The sequence below is a fragment of the Rhinopithecus roxellana genome, chromosome 1 (genome assembly GCF_007565055.1).
Source record: "Rhinopithecus roxellana isolate Shanxi Qingling chromosome 1, ASM756505v1, whole genome shotgun sequence".
NCBI lineage: Eukaryota > Metazoa > Chordata > Mammalia > Primates > Cercopithecidae > Rhinopithecus > Rhinopithecus roxellana.
Window position 1 is genome coordinate 121,107,042 of NC_044549.1, and position 21,601 is coordinate 121,128,642.

At 36.9% G+C, this 21,601-nt stretch overlaps 1 long non-coding RNA gene across 5 annotated transcripts in view; it reads left to right on the top strand.

Annotated features, from left to right (window-relative positions):
* LOC115897328 overlaps positions 1-8,310 on the top strand; it is a 64,992-nt gene extending 56,682 nt beyond the window's left edge. For all 5 annotated transcript variants that reach the window (XR_004057159.1, XR_004057161.1, XR_004057160.1 and 2 more), the window contains exons 2-3: positions 541-637; positions 6,366-8,310. This is a non-coding gene — a long non-coding RNA (uncharacterized LOC115897328). The remainder of the gene's footprint in view (positions 1-540; positions 638-6,365) is intronic.
* The last annotated feature ends 13,291 nt before the right edge of the window (positions 8,311-21,601 follow it).

Genomic DNA, 21,601 nt, shown 5'->3' on the forward strand with positions numbered 1-21,601 from the left:
TTTGTTCACTGAGGTCTCATTATGTAATTTTTATACATTATTATGTAATAACAGAAGTGTCCTCTAAACTGCAAAGCTGTTAAGTGTAAAATGTCACGCATTTTACAGTGTCACTATTTTTTGTGCTTCTTTATTTTTCCATTTTTGTAATTATTCCACTTGTTACATACGACTTCTTTGCTCTTCACCAGAGTTTTTCTTATGGATTATAGCAAATAGCCTTTATTTAAAGTTTATGTATCAAAGATAATGCTTGTAAAGTGCAATAGATAATGTTCTATTTTAATTCCTTACTTGAGGAAAGCAAGAAACTACACAGTTGCATAGATATCGAGCCATTTTACAAAATTAAAATTAAAAATATTAATAACAAATGTACCTCATGTACTAGTGATATCAAAACTATATTAATTAAATTAATTTTTAATAATGCTATTTGGTAAAATTTGTCACTTTCTGCTTTGATAATATCTTCTTAGTGAAAAATCTTAAGTCACTTGGTTCCCTATTATTCAATCACAAATGCATGATTAACAACAGGTTCAACTTATCTCATGGCCCAGCTTTCCCCTGAAGACTCTGCAATACAGAGGTTATGGACCTGATCCGAGGAAGTTGGGAAGTCCACATGAAAGCGGTATGTAACTGCCAGCGAGAATTGTCATATTTCTCTTGACTATGGAAATGTACACTTATTACTTAAACCCCTCACAAAAAATATGAAAAACTATGGCTTTCTAATAAATGGGTTTTTCAAGATATTTGGTAAAAAAGTTTTTTGAAAATTAAATTCTTAAGGGTTTTCCTTTCGGGGGAAAAAGGGTCATCTGTAACTATAAGTGTTTGTAGTAGTAAATGTGCAACAGTCTTAAAGTTCTAGCACATAGTCAAATGACAGATACTTACTCTGTGCCATATTAGATCAGTGGTTCTCAATCAGGGGCGATTTTACCCCCAGGGGGTATCTGTCAATGTCTGGAGACATTTTTGGTTGTCAAAACTGTGGGGGAAAGGAGGGGGCTGCTCCTGGCATCTAGTGGGTAAATGACAGAGGTATTGCTGAACATCCTGCAAAGCCTAGGACATACCTCACAACAAAGAATTACCAGATACAAAACTGTCAATAATGAGAAAACTTAGATTGTATAAAACCTGCCACTTCAAGTCGTCAGAATGTGAAATTTCTGTGTAAAAAGTTAATTCTATGAGTGATTATTTTCGTTTTCAGAGGTAGCTAAAATTTCAATTGTCAAAATTCAGATTAAAAGCTACTCTTAGTGATCAAATCTGATAAATAGAAAATAATTTGGTGGAGGTGGCTGCATAAGGGGTGATTTGTGGTGACTTTGGTAGTGCACAAACACAAAGCACCCCTATGAGCTGCCTTTTGAAGAGGGAAAAAGCTGTCTATCAAGCAGTGTATGTAGCTCATTAGTTACCTAACTGGACTCTCTGTTCTTTACAAGAGAAACTTCCTCTGAGGTTGGGAATGGGGGTGGGGGACCCTCAAGGGATGGGAGGAGGGGTGGGCAGTTTGCAAGTCTGAGAAATACAAATCTTTGAGGTGACTAAATTAAAAACATGCTATGAAGCTATAAACTCACTCCTGAATCTGTGGCCTCAGGTCAAAATCCCTGCAGGAGAGCTGTTTCCTCAATGCCTGTGCTTGTTAACATTTTCTGTAAGGAGCAGCCCAGAGCTAAGTCAGCTCTGAGCAGGACTCTACAAGGCCACATCAAAAATGACAACAGGCGGGCCAGTGTGATGAGGCATCGGTGGGAGGTTCACCCCGGGTGAGGATTCTGTCATGGCACACTCCGGGAAAATAGCAAGGACAAATGTAAATGTTCTGTTTCATTGAAAATCACTTTGGAGTATACAAAGCCTATTCTTTCTTACTTGAAAAGCTACCAATTTCTGCATTTATATGTGTCAGAGATGGAGATTTTGATGGACCACAGAACAACCTAGTAACAATTCCTATGCATGTGTTCTCCACACAGTTTAGATGGTACAATTTAGCATTACTCCATCTCCTTCTCTCCTGATAACACCGCACCTTTCTTCATTTCTCTTGTAACTGTTTCATAGCTATGGAAGAAGGAGAGAAAAGCTGCCAGTGACTCCATGTTAATTGAAAGTGGTTTTAAACCAATCAAAGGTAAAAGATATAGCTCATTTCTATTCGTTTCCTAACTTATTTTAAAAAATATCCAGGGGTTTCAACTTGTGACAGTTTTATACCCCAGAGGACATTGGCAATATCTGGACACATTTTTGGTTGTTGAAAATTTTGGTTTGGTTGTTGCTAGATGTTAATGACATCTAGTGAGTTGAAGTCGGGAGTGCTGCTGAGTATCTAATAATATCCAGTACAGATCCCTACAACAAAGAATTATCTGACCAAAATGTCAGTAGTAGCAGGGACTAAGAAATCCTGACATAATATAATGTCAGGAGTACCATATGTCATAATCAATGCTTATCATTTATTGAACTATTACTATGTCAAGTAAACATTCCATCTACTTAAGGAAACTCAATAATTCTGAGAGTCAAAAGATTATGCCTCAAACTTTCTGGGCCTTTCGAAGATAATTATTTTGTAGATTTTGAATATGAAATTAGTTGAGAACGATTTCCAACATACTCGTACTCAGACATAACCTGTTAAGAATACGTCGTCCAAAACAGAAATTTGTTTAATTATAATAAGGTTATGAATAATACATAAAGCCCTACAATATCAACCACAATATATAAACAAACTAATCACAGTAGATCACAAATGAATGAGTTAGCCTATGTAAACCAGATCTGGCAGTTTTAATTATAATGTCAGCAGTCACATTTTAACCTCTTTATATCATTAGTAATATTGTTAAACTTAAAAGTCTCAAAGCTTCAAAGAAACCTAGACTATTACAATTTCAGGATGCTTAATTCAAACCCAAGAAAATAAATACTACCTTAAAAACATAAGTGAATATTAACATTAGTTTATTTTTGTTATTTTCTATTTTCTTTTTAATTATCTGTCTGCATTTTCATATTACAAGGTTAAGTATGGCCAAGAGGAATTGTCAGCTAACCTGAAATGGCCTCACTGTACCTCTTACACACATCACATCCAGACACTGCTCTTGCTCCAGAGGATTTATCTACCATCTTTGTCCATGTGGAATTCCAAGTGGCAGAAAATGAATAGGCCAAAGCACCTCATCCACTGGATTCGAAAAAATAATGAGGCAGATGAGATCTCCATTCTTGTTACACTGTTCTTGCAGCTTCTATGGCACATTCATTTTGTGAAAGGCAAGGGGACTCTCACAGGAAATTCGGATGAAGGAAAGATAAAAGTTAAAGTTCTAGCCAACTTCAACAACCCCGTAGGCCTCATAGAGTAAATCTTTTAAAAGCTAGCTCCTCCAGAAGGGGAGTGGAGTGGGGGCCATAGAAAGCCAGCGCAGGTCATCTGCCTCCAGTGCACATCTGCACACTCCCAAATCTATGTATACCTTGCCAGTCTCATGCTTCCATCCTTTACTGAAGGTAAAACCCTCAGTAAAACTCTATGCCTTCACAAAGTAAGAGAGCTCGTTCCCAGGATCCTTCAGGATTCCAGCACGCTTGAGGATATTCTTTACATCCCCTTTCATATTTGAGGTTTGCATACATTACAAAACATTTAAATTAACCTTTACTGACCGCTTTTTCTGTATATCCCTATACTGGAACCCACTTGGGGTTACACTTAATGAATGTTGTTATTATTTTAATTCAGAAACTTTTAGAAATAAGGATGTTTGGACAAAGGGTTGTAATTTCTTTCTGCCACATACCCTAACATATTTATAATAATAAAATGAACAAGTTACATATAAATAACGATTTATGCATGTTTGCTGAAATATTTCAGTATGTGAAAGCAAAATAATATTCACATTGTACTTTCATAATTTATACTCCTAAATTCTTAAAATTTGCCAATTTCAAAAACATTATGTTTTCAAAAGATGGTACCTACCATTGTAAGGATTATGCTATTTTCTTTTTAGCTTGCACTATTTAATTGTGTGAAATAAATTATGTGGAAGAAAAGCAGATGTATTGGTGAACTATTTTCTGACAGGTTTTTTAGTTAAATGTCAAGAATTTAGGTCATTTGGGTAACTGAAGTTTCTATTACTTGGCAGGAATTTAAAAAATTTTCTAAGAATTATAGTAGCTATTTTTGGAAAGTGTCTACTTTCATATGAAAATCCTGTCTTTAGAACATGCATAAATTCAGTGTCACTCTTCCACCCTTTCTTGCTCCCTTGCTATTTCTTTTTACCTTTCACAGCAGGGGGCTAAAGCTTTTATGATTTAGTTGGTCTTCTTCATCGAAAGGAATACAGAAAGATCTTACTTTTGCAAATTTTACAAAAACAAAACCACCTACATATCTTCTAGCACTTTGAAAGGGGCTCATATAAGCCAGAGACCTTGAAATACTTCAATAGCTTCCAGGTAACTTCATCTCCGTTTCATTTCTGAGCTCTTGAACAGTGGAATCCAGTATCTGCCTTTATTTCTTCAATGTGAGAGCGTGCTCTTGGACAGGACCCTTACGTAGCTGTACAAAGTTACTGAGAGAGAACCAAAGAAAGGGATTCTGATTTAAAGTGTCTAGATTGTAGGATTGACTCTCCCTTCTCCTTGTCCTTCACCAGAACAATCTACCTCTGGCCAACCGATCTATTTAGTTTGTTGGGAATAGACATAAAGGAGTCTGGCCAGGCAGGAGCTTCTTTATTTTGCAATGTGTTCTTGAGTCTCAGATGGTTCAGTTCTGGATTCAACCTTGATACGTGTGTGAAAATATAATTAAAACCAAAATCACCTCCCAACCCAGAAATTCTCTCCATGAAGGTAGTAGAGCTAAGCACTAGAGGATAAGCATTAAGCCAGACTGTGATGCACTTTACAAGAAATCTGCTAAGAGATTACCAAGGCGGAAAGGACTGTCACTCCCATATGTATAGCCAAGGAGATATAACCCATTACCTACATGTTTTCAATAAAAACAATAACAAGTCTTCAAGTAAGAAGACTTAACATTCACACATAATTAACCCTGACTTTCCCATCGTGATTAAAGTCAACATTTCTGTTAACTGATTGATTTTATCCAGGGATAAAACAAACGTATCGTATCTCTATGACGAGAGGTAGTTTTATAACTTGGAGCAACATGCCCATGGAGGAAGTTAGAATCCTACCCTCCCACAGAAACTGGAAGATAGGGATGCTATGTGTATATGTCAAAAAATGGCTCCCAGTTTCTTGAGAAGGACAGCCCTGGGTCATGAAGCTGATAAAAGGCCCCCACACACATCTTAAAGAGAACAGAAAGTGCTTACAGTTACAAATTTTCTGAGATGAATGCGCTAAGGAAAAGAAGGGAAATCTTTTCCTATATTTTCAACAGGGAAAATTAAGGCTCTTAATTATAATTTGTATTGCCATCATAGTGTCATAGGTGAAAGACCGAGGTCAACAAAAGGATTTTCTCACAAATGTTTCACTAATCATCTTTGTGCAATGACTTACTAGTCCTATTAAAGCTTGCCTTATCTAGATATGATGTTGTTTCTTTTAGATATTTATACCAACTTTTGCCAGATAGCTTTTGATGATAAAACCTAAGCTAATCTGTCCTTTTTTTTTTTTTTCTATTCATGATCTTTCTTGATTGAGTTTATCCTGTGCCCAAACCAAAACAGCACAGCACTGTGGCTGTGAGAAAGAGGTCTCAGAAAACCAAGAGTCGTGATCTGTCTATTAAAGTTTGCCCTATCTAGATACGATGCTGTTTCTTTTAGATTTTTTTATACTAACTTTTGCCATATAGTCTTTGATGATAAAACTTAAATTAATCTGTCCTTTTTTTTCTATTCATGATCTTTCTTGATTTTTATCCTGTGCCCAAACCAAAACAGCACTGTAGCTATGAGAAAGAGGACTCAGTAAACTGAGTGTCATTATCTGGCTAACAAAAGTCTATATGTGGTTCCTCCTAGCCCTGCTACGACTTTTCCCAACTTTCAAATGCTGTTGGAGATGTCTCCTCTCACAGATTTCCCTGTCTACTTGATAAAGGCATAAAACCCATTTTATCTTAAAAACTGTTGTAATTGGGATCACACTTTTAGTATTATGATGCTTACTTGATTAGTGAATTTATTGTCCTTTTCTTAAACTATGTTGTTTAACCTCTCTGCAACATTTAATATTATGAATCATCATTTCTTCTTTGAAACTCTGCTGTTAGAGTGGAGAAAAACCTTGGAAATAATAAGCTCATCTTTCTTGTTTTACAGATGAAGAAAGAGTGACCTTGGAAGATGGAAGGACTGGTCTAAGGCTCCACAATTAGGAAGTCTCTAGACATGACTCTCTTGGTTCTCCTGTGCCTTCTCTATTTCCTCCAGAAGCTGCTCTGTATTTGACAAGAAGTAGATACTAGTCAAGATTCATTTCTTTTACTTTTGCTTTCTTTTTTGTCTTTTTTTGGTGGGGGGATACCATCTGCTTCCTGGCTTATATGATCAACTTTATATGAATAGGAAAGACCATGGACTTAGTTGTCAGACAGTCCTGGATTTGAATATTTGATCATTCACTTTGTATAACTTACAAACATGTCACACTGATTTTAGATAAGTTAATGGTCATTTATTTATTTTATTATTTTTATTTGTTTCAAGATGGAGTTTCACTCCTCTTGCCTAGGCTAGAGTGCAGTGGTGCAATCTCAGCTCACTGCAGCCTCTGTTTCCTGGGTTCAAGTGATTCTCCCACCTCAGCCTCCTGAGTACTTGGGATTACAGATGCACACCACTACGCCCAGCTAATTCTGTATTTTCAGTAGAGACTGGGTTTCGCCATGTTGGCCAAGCTGGTCTCGAATTCCTGATGTCGGGCCAATTGCCCGCCTTGGCCTCCCTAAGTGCTGGGATTACAGGTGTGAGCCACTGCACCTGGCCAGTTAATGGTCATTTAAATGATCTGTGAACCCAAATGGCTTCAGGGATGAAGGAGTTAAGGTTGTAACTTATGATAATATTGAACATTAAAAATCAATGACCGAAGCTTCCAACTCAAGAAACTAAAAATAGAATAGCAAATCAAATCAAGGTAATGTACAAGAAGGGAAATAATATTGATAGGAATAAAAAAATCAATGAAATATAAATTAAATTTATATGAGAAAATTAAGAAAACATAGAACCCTGTTATTTGAACAGGTGAATAAATCTCTAGGAAAACAAACAAACAAAAAAGATGGAATATATAAAATGCCAATACAAGGACTTAAAAAGTGGTATTGTAACACATCTTGTAAACTTTGAAGAGTTAGTAAAATTGTATTAAGAATAACATTGTGTCAATAAAGTTGTTAATTTGTATTAAATTAATAACTTTTTTGAAAACATGGTTTATCAAAACTACCTCAAGAAGACTTAGAAAGTTAAAAGTTTTTTACTTACAAATTGATTTTTTTTTTAATTTAAAATCTTTGCTCTTCTTTCCCCTCAAAAATTCCAGGTCCAAATGCTTTTTGTAATGTTGGGGTTTAGAACATCATACACCAAAGTATCGTGCCTTGCCGTGCTGTCTTTGAGCTCAAGAAAACAAAAGGGCCTCAGAAGTGAGGTCTCTCTGACCTTCTTCCATCCTTTTGCCTCCTGCCCCACTTTCTCCCCCAAAGCAAGCCATAAAACCTAGAAAGAACAGTCTGTGACCTACTTTTCCTGAAAGTAGGTCATAAGACCCTCCTGTGACAGATGCCCTGCCCTATGCCAAGAAGAAAGAAATGTTGCACAGATAGGCCAAGAAGACTCTGAACACAGGCCTTACTCAGTTTATTCCCATTAGAGCATACATTTTTGTCCAATCATATTTCTATAAAATTACCCACTTCTTTGATTAGATTTAGCATAGAAACAGATGGCTTCCCTGGGTCTTTTGGTTTTCATTTCTGAAGGATCCCATGTCACATAAAACCTTGATTATATATAAATTTCACCTGTGAATCTTGAAATGGGTGAGGAAAACACAACTTTTTTCTCCTCTAGTATAAGAAGTAACATTCACTTGTATAAACTTTTCTTGGGAACTCAAAAAAGGAAACACTTCCAGTTTAGTTTAAGAGGCTAGTATAATATTTTTCTTTTTGCTTTTTGTTTTTATTTTTGTTTGTTTGTTTGTTTGTTTGTTTTGAGACAGAGTGTTGCTCTGTCGCCCAGGCTGGAGTGCAGTGGTGCAATCTTGGCTCACTGGAACCTCTGCCACCCGGGTTCAAGCAATTCTCCTGCCTCAGCCTCCTGAGTAGCTGGGATTATAAGTGAATACCACCATTCTTGGCTAATTTTTATATTTTTGGTAGAGACGGGGTTTCACCATGTTGGCCAGACTGGTCTCAAGCTCCTGACCTCAAGTGATCCACCTGTCTTGGCCTCCCAAAGTGCTGGGATTGCAGGTGTAAGCCACTGTGTCTGGCCTAGCAGGACCTTGTTATCAAAAATTTACTCTAGCAAATTACAAAAAAAAAAAAAAAAAGCAAAAATACTAAGCAAAATATGAGTACATAAAACCAGTGAAATGTACAAAGAATAATAGACCTACCTAGTACCATATATTGTGACCAGGTAGACTTTATTCCAAGAATTAAAGGGAAAGTTTTCTATTCAAAAACAATCAATGAAATTTTACCACATAATTTAAAAAAAGAGAGAGAATGAGAGAGAGAAATCTTATAATAATCTCCTCAGGTGCAGGAAAATGTAAATACATTTATGATGCAAAAAAAGAACACACTTTAGAGTGTTGGGAAGAGAAAGGTGGTTTCTTAATCTGACAAAGAGCTTCTGTAAAAACCTATAGAAGATCCTATAGTAAATGTGATATTACTGAAAGCTTTTTGCCGTGTTTGGGACTGAGAAGTTGTTACCCAGTATCATCACTGCTTCCCAACAAGGTACTCGAGGCCCATCCTAGTAGATTAATGCAAGAAAAAGATATAAAAGGCATAAGGCAAAGAATGGCAGAAATACTGCCATGTACATAGAAAATCCAGATGAATCTGCAAATTACTAATATTTGTAAGTGATTTTAGCAGCATTGAATGACAATAGCATGTGGTCATTAAACAAAAACCAATTGCATTTCTTTGTTTCTTTTTTCTTTCTTGCTTGCTTTCTTTTCTTTTTTCTTTGTTTTGTTTGAGACAGAGTTTTGCTCCTGTTGTCCAGGGTGGAGTACAATGCCCGATTTCGGCTCACTGTGACCTCAGCCTCCTGGATTCAAGTGATTCTCCTGCCTCAGCCTCCCAAGTAGCTGGGATTATAGGTGTGTGCCACCATGCCCAGTTAATTTTGTATTTTCAGTAGAGACAGGGTTTCACCATGTTGATCAGGCTGGTCTCAAACTTCTGATCCACTTGCCTCAGCCTCCCAGAGTGCTTGGATTACAGATGTGAGCCACCACACCTGGCCTACATTTCTTTATATCAGGAACAAACAAATTAGAAATGAAAATAAAAATACAATGCAATTTATAATAGTATCAAAAAACAGAACTATGGCCAGGCACAGTTCACTTGAACTTGAGAGGCAGAGGTTGCAGTGAGCTAAGATTGTGCCACTGCACTACAGCCTGAGTGACAGAGTGAGACTCTGTCTCAAAAAAACAAAAACAAAAACAACATCAGCTATTTAAGAATACATCTAATAAAAATATGTAAGATATCTACAATTAAAGCAACAAAACTTTCCCAAGAAAAATGAAAGAATACCTGAATAAATGGAAGTGTATACCATATTAATAGTTTGAAAGACGAGTAATATAAATAAATTATTTCTAAATTGCTGTATCTAATGCAATCTCAATAAAAATCCCAGGAGATATTTTGAGAACATTGCCAAGCTGTTTCCAAAATGTATAAAGAAATGCAAAGGACCAAGATTAGCCAAGACGATGTTGAGGGACCATGCTGGGGGGCTTACATTTTTATAGATCAATATATGAAAGCAAGAATGAGAGAGTGAAATCCTATGATAATCAGTAATTATGAATATTAATAAAGGTAAAGTAATTTTGAGTGTTGGTGTAAAAATAGATAAACTAAAGAGCTGAATAGAATCCAGAAACGAACCACTACAGTTCACCAGAGGAAGAGTGTTTTGTTTTGTTTTGTTTTGTTTTGTTTTGTTTTCAGTAAATGGTGCTGGGTCAGCTGGATAACCACGTGGAAATACATATCCCAAGCCATACTTCAGCATCACGGACAGATATCAATTCCAGATGGATTGTGTATCCGAATATGAATACTCAAATAATAAATGTTCAAAAAGAAATCATAGCAGAATATCTTCGTAAACTTCAGATGGCCAACAATTTTCTGTACAGGGCACAAAAATGACTCTTCATAGAAGGACAAATTTTAAAAAGGCAAATTAGATAACATTAAAATTGAGAACTTTTGTTCATGAGAAACCACGTTAGAGGTGAAAAGTCACGCCCACCTGTGGGAGAAAATAATCTGCAAGACTGACAAAGCCTTGTATTTAGCATATGTAAAGAATTCCTACAAATCAATTAGGAAAGGAAGGAAAATGCAAAAGAAAAGAAAATGAACAAAAGACTTTGACAGGCACTTCACAAAATAAGCTACCTAAATGGCCAATAGACTTGTGAAAAGTATTCAACTTCATTCATAATTAGTGAAATACAGATGAACACTATGATGTGATACTATTACACCACATTGGAATAACAATACATAAGGCAAGGTAGAGAGAAGAAAGTGGTGGCGAGAAAGTGGAGCAGTTGGAATGATCATACACTACTGGTGGAAGTGCAAATTGGTATAATCACTTTGGAAATATTTTTGGCATTGTCTAACTAAAGTTGAATGTATGCATACGATGTGACCCAGCAATTCTATTCTTAGGAATTCTTATGAGAAATGGTATATACATTCACCAAAAGATATTCATCAGCAGAATATTCACAGCAGCACTATTTGCAATAGTCTTAAATTAGAAAGAAGTCAGATGTATACCAAAATCAAATGAATAAATAAAATGGATATATGTTCATGAATAGAATCTATACAACAACCAGAATGAACAAACTTCAAATACGCAGTGCAGCATAAATGAATCTCAAAAACAAAATGATGTGGAACAGAAACCACACACAAGAAAGAAATTGTGTATCACCTATGTAAAGCTCAAAAACAAGCAAAAATGGCCGGATGTGGTGGTTGGCCAGGTGTGGTTGTTGGAGGCCGAGGCAGGGGGATCACCTGAGGTCAGGCGTTTGAGACCAGCCTGGCCAACATGGCGAAACCCTGTCTCTACTAAAAATACAAAAAATTAGCTGGGCATGGTGGCGAATGCCTGCAATCCCAGCTACTCAAGAGACTGAGGCAGGCAGGAGAATTGCTTGAACCCAAGGAGCAGAGGTTGCAGTGAGCCGAGATTGTGCCACTTCACTCCAGCCTGAGCGAAAGAGCGACACTCCGTCTCAAAGAAAAATAAATAAATAGATAAAGTAAAAAAATAACCTATGGTGTAAGGAATCAGGATAGTGCTGATGTTTGGTGGTGGGAGTCATTTGGAAGGAAGACAAGCGGGGCTTTGGAAGTGTTAATAATGTTCTGTTTCTTGATTTGGGTATTTCTTAATGTAAAAGTTAACTTTGTGTTAACTTTATAAAAATAATCTTTTTTTTTGCATTTTTCCATATATGTATTACATATCAATTAAATATTTAACAAAAAATATATTAGTGACTAGATGGGTGCCTTGTTTAGAGGAATATACATTATTCCACATCTGCATATTATTGTCATGCTGAGAATGTGGACTCTGGTGTTGTACAATGTTCTTGTTTATAAAGGGAAGTTAAAAATATAATTTTTATGTAAACTCTTCTTATTTTTGAATGCTACCAATTAATTCAGATTAAAAGAGCCGCAGCAATAATATGAGTCAAAAAGAAAAAAAAAAAACAACAGCCATAAGTTTGCAATCATTGTTTTGAAATCCTTCTACCTGCTCCATAATGGAGATAACACACTACTCAGTATTGATTCTCACACTTAAATAAAGTAATGTATGTAGGAGTTTTATGAAAACAGCAACCAATAAATGATGGTTATTAATATGGTATCATCATTTTTCTATTATTGTTTGGAATCATGCTCTCTCCAAATTTATCTAAATTATTCTTAATTTTGATGTACATTTTTACTGGATCATTAGTATACTGTCACTATAATAACATCACATTGAACTAATAAAGGGTAGACAATCAATGCAAATTTGTGGCTTAAATAAATGTGAATTAGTTGATTATTAATACCCTATATTTTATACTTTAGAGTTTCAGTGTATTTGACATGTTATTCCAAGAGCATATACCATAACATAGAACATTGTATTAGTGTTAAGATTCTGGGAATTGTGGAAAGTATAGATGCTAACTATAAATGATTTATATTGGCTGTAAGTGATTTGCAGACAGTTGGAGTTTAAAAAGCATCTTATTAAAATATGTGCCAAATATGTTTCCTATTCCATTCTCAATAGACAAGAATAGGTTCATGGTATCCCTTCTGCCATTTGTGAACTCTAGCCTTCCTCACATTTCTCTCAAGTAGTTTTGAGTATCACCTATGAGGTGGGAGGAGATAGTTTCATATATGCTACCTTTGACTCATCCTCATGCCACCCCTTACCATCCTTGGTCTTTCTTTTTTACAGCTCTGATGGCATCTCTCATTCCAAAACTTGCTGAAGGTGCCAGTACTACTCCCACTTGCCCCTGCTGCTGAAATCTGATATGCACAGCAAGGCAGCTGATGTGCATTGTTGAGGACATTAATGTCTATGTTAAGGACCATACATCTTTTGACAGAATTATCTACACCATATCCATTGTTGTAGACGCTACCAGCAGCAGTGCTCTGACACCTTGTACCAAAACACTTCTAGATTTCGGTTGCGTGTTTAATTGTAATCCTCTTACCAGTTACAGGAGCTAGATCTGAAATATTATACAGAGAAGCAAAAACTGGCTGCAGAGAGAAGGAAAGATACAGGAGTCCCAGAAACAGAGAGGGATGGAAAACCTCATAAGCTGCTAGGAGGAGAAATGATTTCAAATGGAGATCGAAGTCATACCTTAATGTGCTGATTTCAACCAGACTACCGATATAACTGATGCAAATGACCATGGAGGAGGGATCCTTGAGTTTTTTTGGACATTGATATAGAAGAAGATACCTTACAGCATCAGAGGAAGTCGATGGATTCACCTTGGCTGGTAAACAGCTCCAGAACCTGGCTGTGCTGTTATTGTCTTGGTGCATTATATCCCTTCATTCAGGGGAAATGGGCCCTTACACTAAGATAATGTTTTCCATATTTAAATATTAGCATATACAAACCTTAGAGATTCTGAAGTTTAAATCATTTGTTTTGGCAATTACAAAACTGAGACTTGCTGATTTGATTAGAAAGTCAAACCATTTGTAGAACACCATTCAGCTAATTAACAGCAGACGAAAGACTAGATCCTAGATCTTTGATTTTTAGTTCTACCATTCACTATATCACTACTAGTGAATTTTTCTGATCCTTTCTTGAGAATATAGTCTCTATAGTATGTCAACAATTGTAAACTTGCAGCTAAGATAGCTGATCATATCCATCTACGGGGAGGCACTACACATTTGTGTGAATACTTCCTCTTCTATCTGAAAAGTGTAGATTTACTCACATTCTTTTAAATATATCAACACAGACTATCAGGCTGAGGATCACTGTCTTCCAGCACAGTCCTGGTTCTTGTACTCCAAAGAAACAAATGAAAGAGCAGGCTTCAAAGAATTGTATTCATTGGGATCAGTGGGGATCACAAGGGTAGATCTAAAGAATGGAGTTCCTTCAGGGCTCAATTCAGGCGGTCAAGATGAAAATATATACTTTCCTTCATAATATACTTAAGAAGATAAGGTCAGTTTTGTCATTGATATGGTCCTATTCACCTTGTTTTTCTCTCTTAAATTATTTCCTTACCATTGTGGAGCTAATGAACCGCATGGTGTCATCACTCATTTATCTCTAAGCATAGCAGACATTTTCAAGTCATTTCAGGTGTCCTCAAATTATTCATTTTTTATTTAAATGAAGAATCGTCCAGTGTTAGCATGTAAATATTAGTTAAGGGCAGGATGTGTGTGTGTCGTGGAGGGGAGGACCTCTCCTGTTTAGGAGGAACTGCTGGCCCTAATATGCATGTCACATACATATGAACCTTGAGCCACTGTCATGCGGAAGGAATTACACTTCCGCTGCCCTCCGCTACCACAACCACAGGTGAAATCTAACCTAGACACGGAACTCGGCTCACACAGATGTGAGCTTGCGCTGAGTCTCATCCTTTGCTGTGGAACTCCTTCTGCTGCTTCCTGCCCCAGCAAACTCCCCTCCACCCAGCCACTGGAAAGGAGTCCCACAGAAGGGCAAGGAGAGTAGAGCCCAGCTTCTCTGTCCAACACATAGAAGTTCTGAAAGGCAGTTATAAAAGGCTGAACTGGGCGCAGGTATTGTTAAAAAGGGAACCACTGACTTCCTGTGAGCACATGTTCCTGTCTCACTCTTGCTCTGCAGCAGAGTAGAGGCTGTTTAGCTCATCACAAAGGAAGTGCATCAGCACTCCTGAAGATGCTGCTCTCAGGGCACCTTTGAGTTGTGGGCCAGGAAGGCATTCCGTAGTGAGATGAAGAAAAGGCCTTGTTCATATTGTTAGCATCAGTATGCCTCTGGTTTTATAGTTTCCTAAGTTATTGCCACAGGTCATGGATCTGTGGCTCTCAAATGTTCGCTCACAAGGTTCACAGCACTTGCTTTGCAGTTGCACCACCCAGCTAGGAGGGGTGAAACCAGTGGAGCATTTTAGGCAGAGCTCATTTCCGCCCACATCAAAAGTAAGAGAGAAGTTTGTGGAGAGCTACATTTGAGCCCTCCATTAGCTGTTTTACATCTTATAGGCCAAGGTGGCACTTCCTACACTATGTGCTGGTGAGATACCACCTGGACAAAATGTTGTAGAGGACCCAGCCAGAAAAGTACTTAGGCTTTAAGTCTGAACAATCCCCACCACATCTCTACTCCACTTCCCACTGCCCTGGAATTTTAAGTCAGGAGACACATTGTGAGTGCATGGACAAAATAAAGAAAAGAGAGAGAGAAGGGGTGGGGGGGGGGGGGAGAGAGAAAATATATCAATTAAAAGTTTGCTGAAAGAGTCATGACATAAAGAAGATGAAAGAACAAAAACAGAATAGACTGTTATCAAGCTGTACACTCTTTGTTGAGGGAGAATAGAGATGAATTGGTAGCAGAGAGGAAGAAAAAGGAAGCATTTGTAAGTTGCAAAACAGGAGAAATCAGACTTAAGCGAGAATGGGGAAATAATTACATTTATCCACATCAGCTGTATCTTATCACTTTGACTACTCTAGATGCTTGGGGATAATCTGGGAGTTTTTCACTGCTCCCCTTGTGCTGACAGTCCCAAACATATTGATAAGGCATTTTTAATAGCTTTCACCTCTGGCTCCTATTACAGCTTCATGTCTTTTTCCTTGGTTCTTATCCTCATTGTGGTGTCATGATTATTGCCCTCTCAGTCAAGCCCATCCTGTGCTACTTACTGAATGATTTTATTAAAAATAAATTTTCCCCTATGCCTCTCCTGCTTACAATGCCTTGATGATCCTTGATTGCTCACAGATTGAAATCCAAACCTTTGAGGATCCCATTCAGGATCTTTCAGTGCCTGAGAATAGCTCGTCTCTCCAAATTCATCTTCTGCATATTATGTGTCTGCTAAATAAAGTATTTACAGATGTCCAAATGAGATGTTTCTTTTGGAAACCTCCCTGCATTCTTACCGGCTAACCCTCTATTTGGAAGTTAATTGTTGCCTTCCCCCACCCAGCTCACAGGTGTCCTCTATGCACCTTCTATGGCCCACTCAAGCAGAGTTGATCACTTCCTCCTTTAGGTCTCAGTGCCATGACAATTTAATCACACTCCGTTTTAATATTTGTTTATAAGTCTGTCTTCACTATTTGGTAGTGAGCCTCTGTGGAATGTGGACTTTGTTCTTACTTATTTTTGTGTTTTTGGGTCCTATTGCTAGTGGTTTGAATATACTAGATATAAGTCTAAAAATATTTGTTAAAGAATAAGTAAATGAATATTCCAGTGGAAGAAACTCTCTTTTCCCATGTGGGGACTTTGCACTTTCTGTCGCAATTGTCACAAAATTTGACCTAATCTAACTTAAGCAAAGATGGAATTTATTGGCTAAGATAAAACGTTTAGGGATATAACTAGATTTGACATACTAGATTGAGTATGCAAACAATATCATGTTTCTCTACAGCTCTTTGTTCCCATTCCCATGGTTGAATTTAAGCTGCTTTGGCTTTAGACTTAGAATATCTATGGTAGCAAGGGAAGACCCAAACTCCAGCCTTTCCAATTTTCAGTCCAGCAAACACACACACACACACACACACACACACACACACACACACACCCCACAACAACAAAAAACAGGAGTGAGAATCTCTTTCCGTAAAATACCACTTAAAATTGACTGGACTACAATGACTATGATTGGGGTATATGTCCATCGTAGAAACAATTTTTTTGGTCAGGTAAATGCTGTATTCCTACGGGCTTAGACCTGTGCCCCATCTCTATAAACAACTTCCCTGGAGTTACGGGGAATGAGAGTGGCAGAGGAGGAGGTATTGAAAGGGTTATCAGAAGAAAGAGGAATTGCAGTTGAATGGCACAAATGAATAGGTCAGTTTTAGAGTAGATTACTCTATATTCCTTTAAATCTAGATATGAGACATTGAAAGCTTCTTTTATTACCTAATTTCTAACAGCAAACTCAGAAAATTCATCTCCTATTTGGTTTTACTATAACTTACACCTTTCAATGTGATTTGTAACAAAACTTTGCTGATTTTGATAATGGCATGTATCAATGACACCAAGAAAATCAATTATTAACCAAAATTATATATTACATGTATATTTATAAAGGGCATTTCTGAGAGGTAATACTAGTGCTGTGATCACAGAGTTGCAACTATATGTAGCTTTTCATTGTTATGTTTGCTTTAGGAGTTGTTCCAGTTACCTACTGTTGCTCAGTAAACTACTCCCAAAATTAAAATAATGTATTATTATGATATCTGATGATTCTTGGGGCTAAGAATTTGGAAAGCACCCAGTGCAGATGAGTCATCTTGTTCTGATGCTTGGGACCTCAGCTGAGATGACATAAACGTCTATAGGCTGGAACAATTGAGGGCTGGGTGAATATCTCTTTTCTCTCGTTTTCTCTCTCATTTTCAGCCAAAACCCATCTGCAGCCTGTGGTTGTGCAGCCCACAAACAAAAAGGTTTTCAAGTTTTTTAATGTTTAAACAAATCTAAAGAAGAAGATTGCTTCTTCATGAGGTGTGAAACATATGAAATTCAAATCTGTTTCTATATTTATTGGAAGATGGCTACACGTGTTTGTTTAAATAACCTATAATCTCTGTAATTGCAGGGTTGAAAAGTTGCAACAAAAACCATACATATTGCAAAACCTAAAATACTTACCATTTGGCCCTTTCCAGAAAAATCTGCTTATCTCTACTTTACATGACTTCTCCTTCTGGCTGTCTTGGGCTCCCTCACAGCATGGAAGTCACAGTGTAGTTGGATTTCTAGGTTGAAGGTTCAAGGCTTCAAGAATGAGTGTGCAAGAGACAGGACATATAAGCTGCCATTTTTTGTTTATAATTGAAACATAATAATTGTACCTGTTTATAAGATATAGTGTGATTATATAACAATGAAACCAAGGTAGTCAGCATGTCCATCACCTCAAACGTATCCTTTCCTTATGGAAAGCTGCTCAAGGCTCTTTCTATTGTTCAAGTTTTGTCAAAGAACATGTGGCCATCATTAACTTCACACACTTCACCCAGAGCAGGAAGTTCTGGAGGGCAGAGGGTTTTGTTGAATTGTTTTCCTCTAGTCAGTGGACATTTTAACAATTAGGGTTCAGTTATCAACATGAAAAAATTTATGTCTTTATTTCAAACTTGGGGAAAAAATGCTAGTTTCATCAAATTTACACCTTTAGTTTAAAAATGAGGATCAAATGAGAAATGATTTTAGAATGCTAATAGCTCTTAGTGTCCTAGATTTATTATTCATCTAGATGTTTCCAAACTAGGATAAACTGATGGTTCATCTAGTGAAGAAGTTATTTGTTATAAAATAGCAGTACCTTGAGTTTCTAGTTTCTGCCAAATCACACAACATGGAATATTATTAGCTGGTAACCCTTCATGTGTTCAGGCTGGAGAATAAAGCACCTGTGTGATTATTAGCCAGTGTGCTGACCATAAAGTGGAATGGTCAGTTTCTTTTGACCATTTCCCCAAAACACCATGTCTCTCTCAAAGGAAACAAAGGTCTCAAACCCCTAACAGTTAGTTTGAGCCAACTGATTACACATGAAAACAAAGTCCATTGATCCAAAACAAGTGTCATCCACAGGCATGGTGGCAGGCTCCTTCAAGTAGGTGATTCTCATGGGCTTGTAACTGGATATCAAATTGTTAGGTAAGGGGTTGGAAAAGATGGGCTTGTAGTTTTTTGAACCTCATGTTCAAAAATAGCTAAAAATTACGGATTGAAATATTTTGGAAATTGGACTAGGATATAATTTGAAAAAAGTTAGCATTTTAATTGTTCCCCTTTAGCTACTGTTAAAGTTCAAAAAGAAACTATCTTAAATTTTTCTAGTTGAGGCAATGATAGATTGTCCAATCATTAGCTGAGGAAGCTAATGTGAGAGAGAATTTTGTCGGTGGGAAGAGGTAGAGAATTTTCCTTAAATAGGGAAATAAAAAAAGTAGTTAAGTGGTCAGAGAAAAATTAAGTGGCAGGACCAACAACAGAAATAAGTTCCCCTTGCTTCTTGCATCAATGTCTAGATCACAACCTATGTTCTCCAAGGAGCTAGTATTTCTTGAGCTCCTTCTACATATAAAACACTGTGCTAGATGCTTGATATGTCATTTAATTTAACTCACTTCTAATTTTGCAGAATACTATCTGCCATCTTATATTTGAGGATATTGTGCCAAGAAAAGGTACATTATTTGTATAAGGGTCTCAAAACTTAGTGGCTGGAGTTAACTTTGTACTGTTTCTCTATCTAACAAAATCATTCATGTTAGAGATTCCTCTGACAAGAAAAAAGATGTGCACATCTTTTATTTATCTACTTATTCATTTATACCATCACTATCTTCTTTGCTAACAGATATTTATTGGGCATCTTGTAAAAAAAAAAGGCACCATTCCTGGCACAAGTGATTTGATGGGCAAGATAAGCAAGGCCTTTGTTCTTATGGAGTTTACAGTTAAGTGGGAAGATAGAAAAAAGGTTAGTTCTCACTCATAGGTGGGAATTGAACAATGAGATCACTTGGACACAGGAAGGGGAGCATTACACACCGGGTCCTATTGTGGGGAGGGGGTGGGGGGAGGGATAGCATTAGGAGATATACCTAATGTAAATGACGAGTTAATGGGTGCAGCACATCAACATGACACATGTATACATATGTAACAAAACTGCTCGTTGTGCACATGTACCCTGGAACTTAAAGTATAATTTAAAAATAAATAAATAAATAAAAAGAAAAAAGTTTAGTAAATAAAGTGAAAAATAAAAATTCACAATTATTGAAAAATGTTATGAAATAAATGATTGAGGAGTTGAGATGAGGTAGAGAATAGTTGGGGATGTTCTTTAGAAAGGATAATCAAGAAAAGTGTTGCTGAGAAGGTGAGAGTGAAGCAGTCATTGTAAAACCGAGAAGGTTCCAGTGATGAGAAGTAGTACGGAAAAATAACTGCTGAAGTAACAGGGTATGTAATGGGATGAAGGCAAATGTGGAAAAGTCATACAGGATCAGGTGTGAAAACCAGGGGAAGGCTAGAACCCGCGGGAATTTATGGGCTCTGATAAGGAGTTTGAATTTTATTTAAATTGTAAATAAAACCTTTGAACAGATTTTATGCAAGGAAAGAGCACTGGCTTATTTACATTTTAGGAAACTCTTTTCTGCTACAGTGTGGGAATGGCTTAGAGGAGTGCAAGAGTGGAAGCAGGGAGACAGGTTAGGAGGCTGTACCAGTCTCCAGAAGAGAAACGGTGCTGCCTGGACATGGTGGTATTGGATATGGGAAGGAGAAGATGAAATTGATAAACATCTTAGAGGACAGAATGGAAACAACTTGTTTCTGGGTTGGGCTTGGATGCTTGAAATGAGAATGGGGAATGAGGAAAAAGGAGGATCCAAGATGACATCAAGGTGTCTGGCTTGAGTAGCTGTGTCCTCATTAAGGTAGGGGAGTGTGCTGGGGCAGGAAAGCAGGTGTGAAAAGTGGGAAAACCAAGAGTTCAGGTTTGGATATGGTTGTCCTTGAAACACGCAAGTGCCTTGTTATTTTAGGCAGTAGAAAATAGGGATATTGAGGTTGGGGGCTAAGGGTAGAAAATATGGATGGATAGTCGAATCCCTGGAAATCTATAGTATTTCAATTGGTGGGAATCAATAAAATCTTAAGAGAAAATGTAGAGAAAGAAGAGGGCCCCAAATGTTCATTTTTAGAAGTTAGATAGAAGAGATTAGATATCAACTCCCTAAAAATATTTGCTTTTATATTGTATGTGCTTACACTGTTTATTCTTAGAGCTAGGAAGTATGTTTGACTTAGAATGTTATTCAATTCTGTGTCATTTCGGTGGCCATTTGAGTTACATAGAGTTTAATCTATTTGTAAGTGAAAACTCCTTAATGTAGAATATTTAGGTTTCATATTATTGAACTTGGGACTTGAGTTTAAATATTAGTTCTGTTTCTTATAGTATAAATAAGCTATGGGAAGTTTCTTTACTAATTTGGACCTGTTCGCTCATCTGCAAAAATGATGACGCTAACAGTACCTACCTCATCCTGATGCTATGATTAAGGGAGAAAATTCATGTGAACGCTCAGCACAGTGGCTGAAATGTAGTGAGCCATATACTACCACTAGTAGTAGTTATTGAGAAAAATGTAAGTAATTAAAACGGAAACTCCTCTTTTGGTACTTTAAATGGTGAGTCCTATAGAATTGTGCAAGCACATGATAGTTTGCTATTTTCACTTCAGTTAACTTCTGTGATGTCTTTGTTACATTGTTTAGTTTACAGGATTTTTTGTAACATGAAAAATTACTACCTTACATATTAACTCAACAGTCCATAAAAAATGAAAGTACCAAGATTATCTGACAGGAAATAAGGTATCACAAATGCTGCACGTCTGTAAAACAAGTAACATTTTAAAAGTAATATTCCTTTGGCACCAACAAAACCCAATGCTTGGCATTTATCTAAG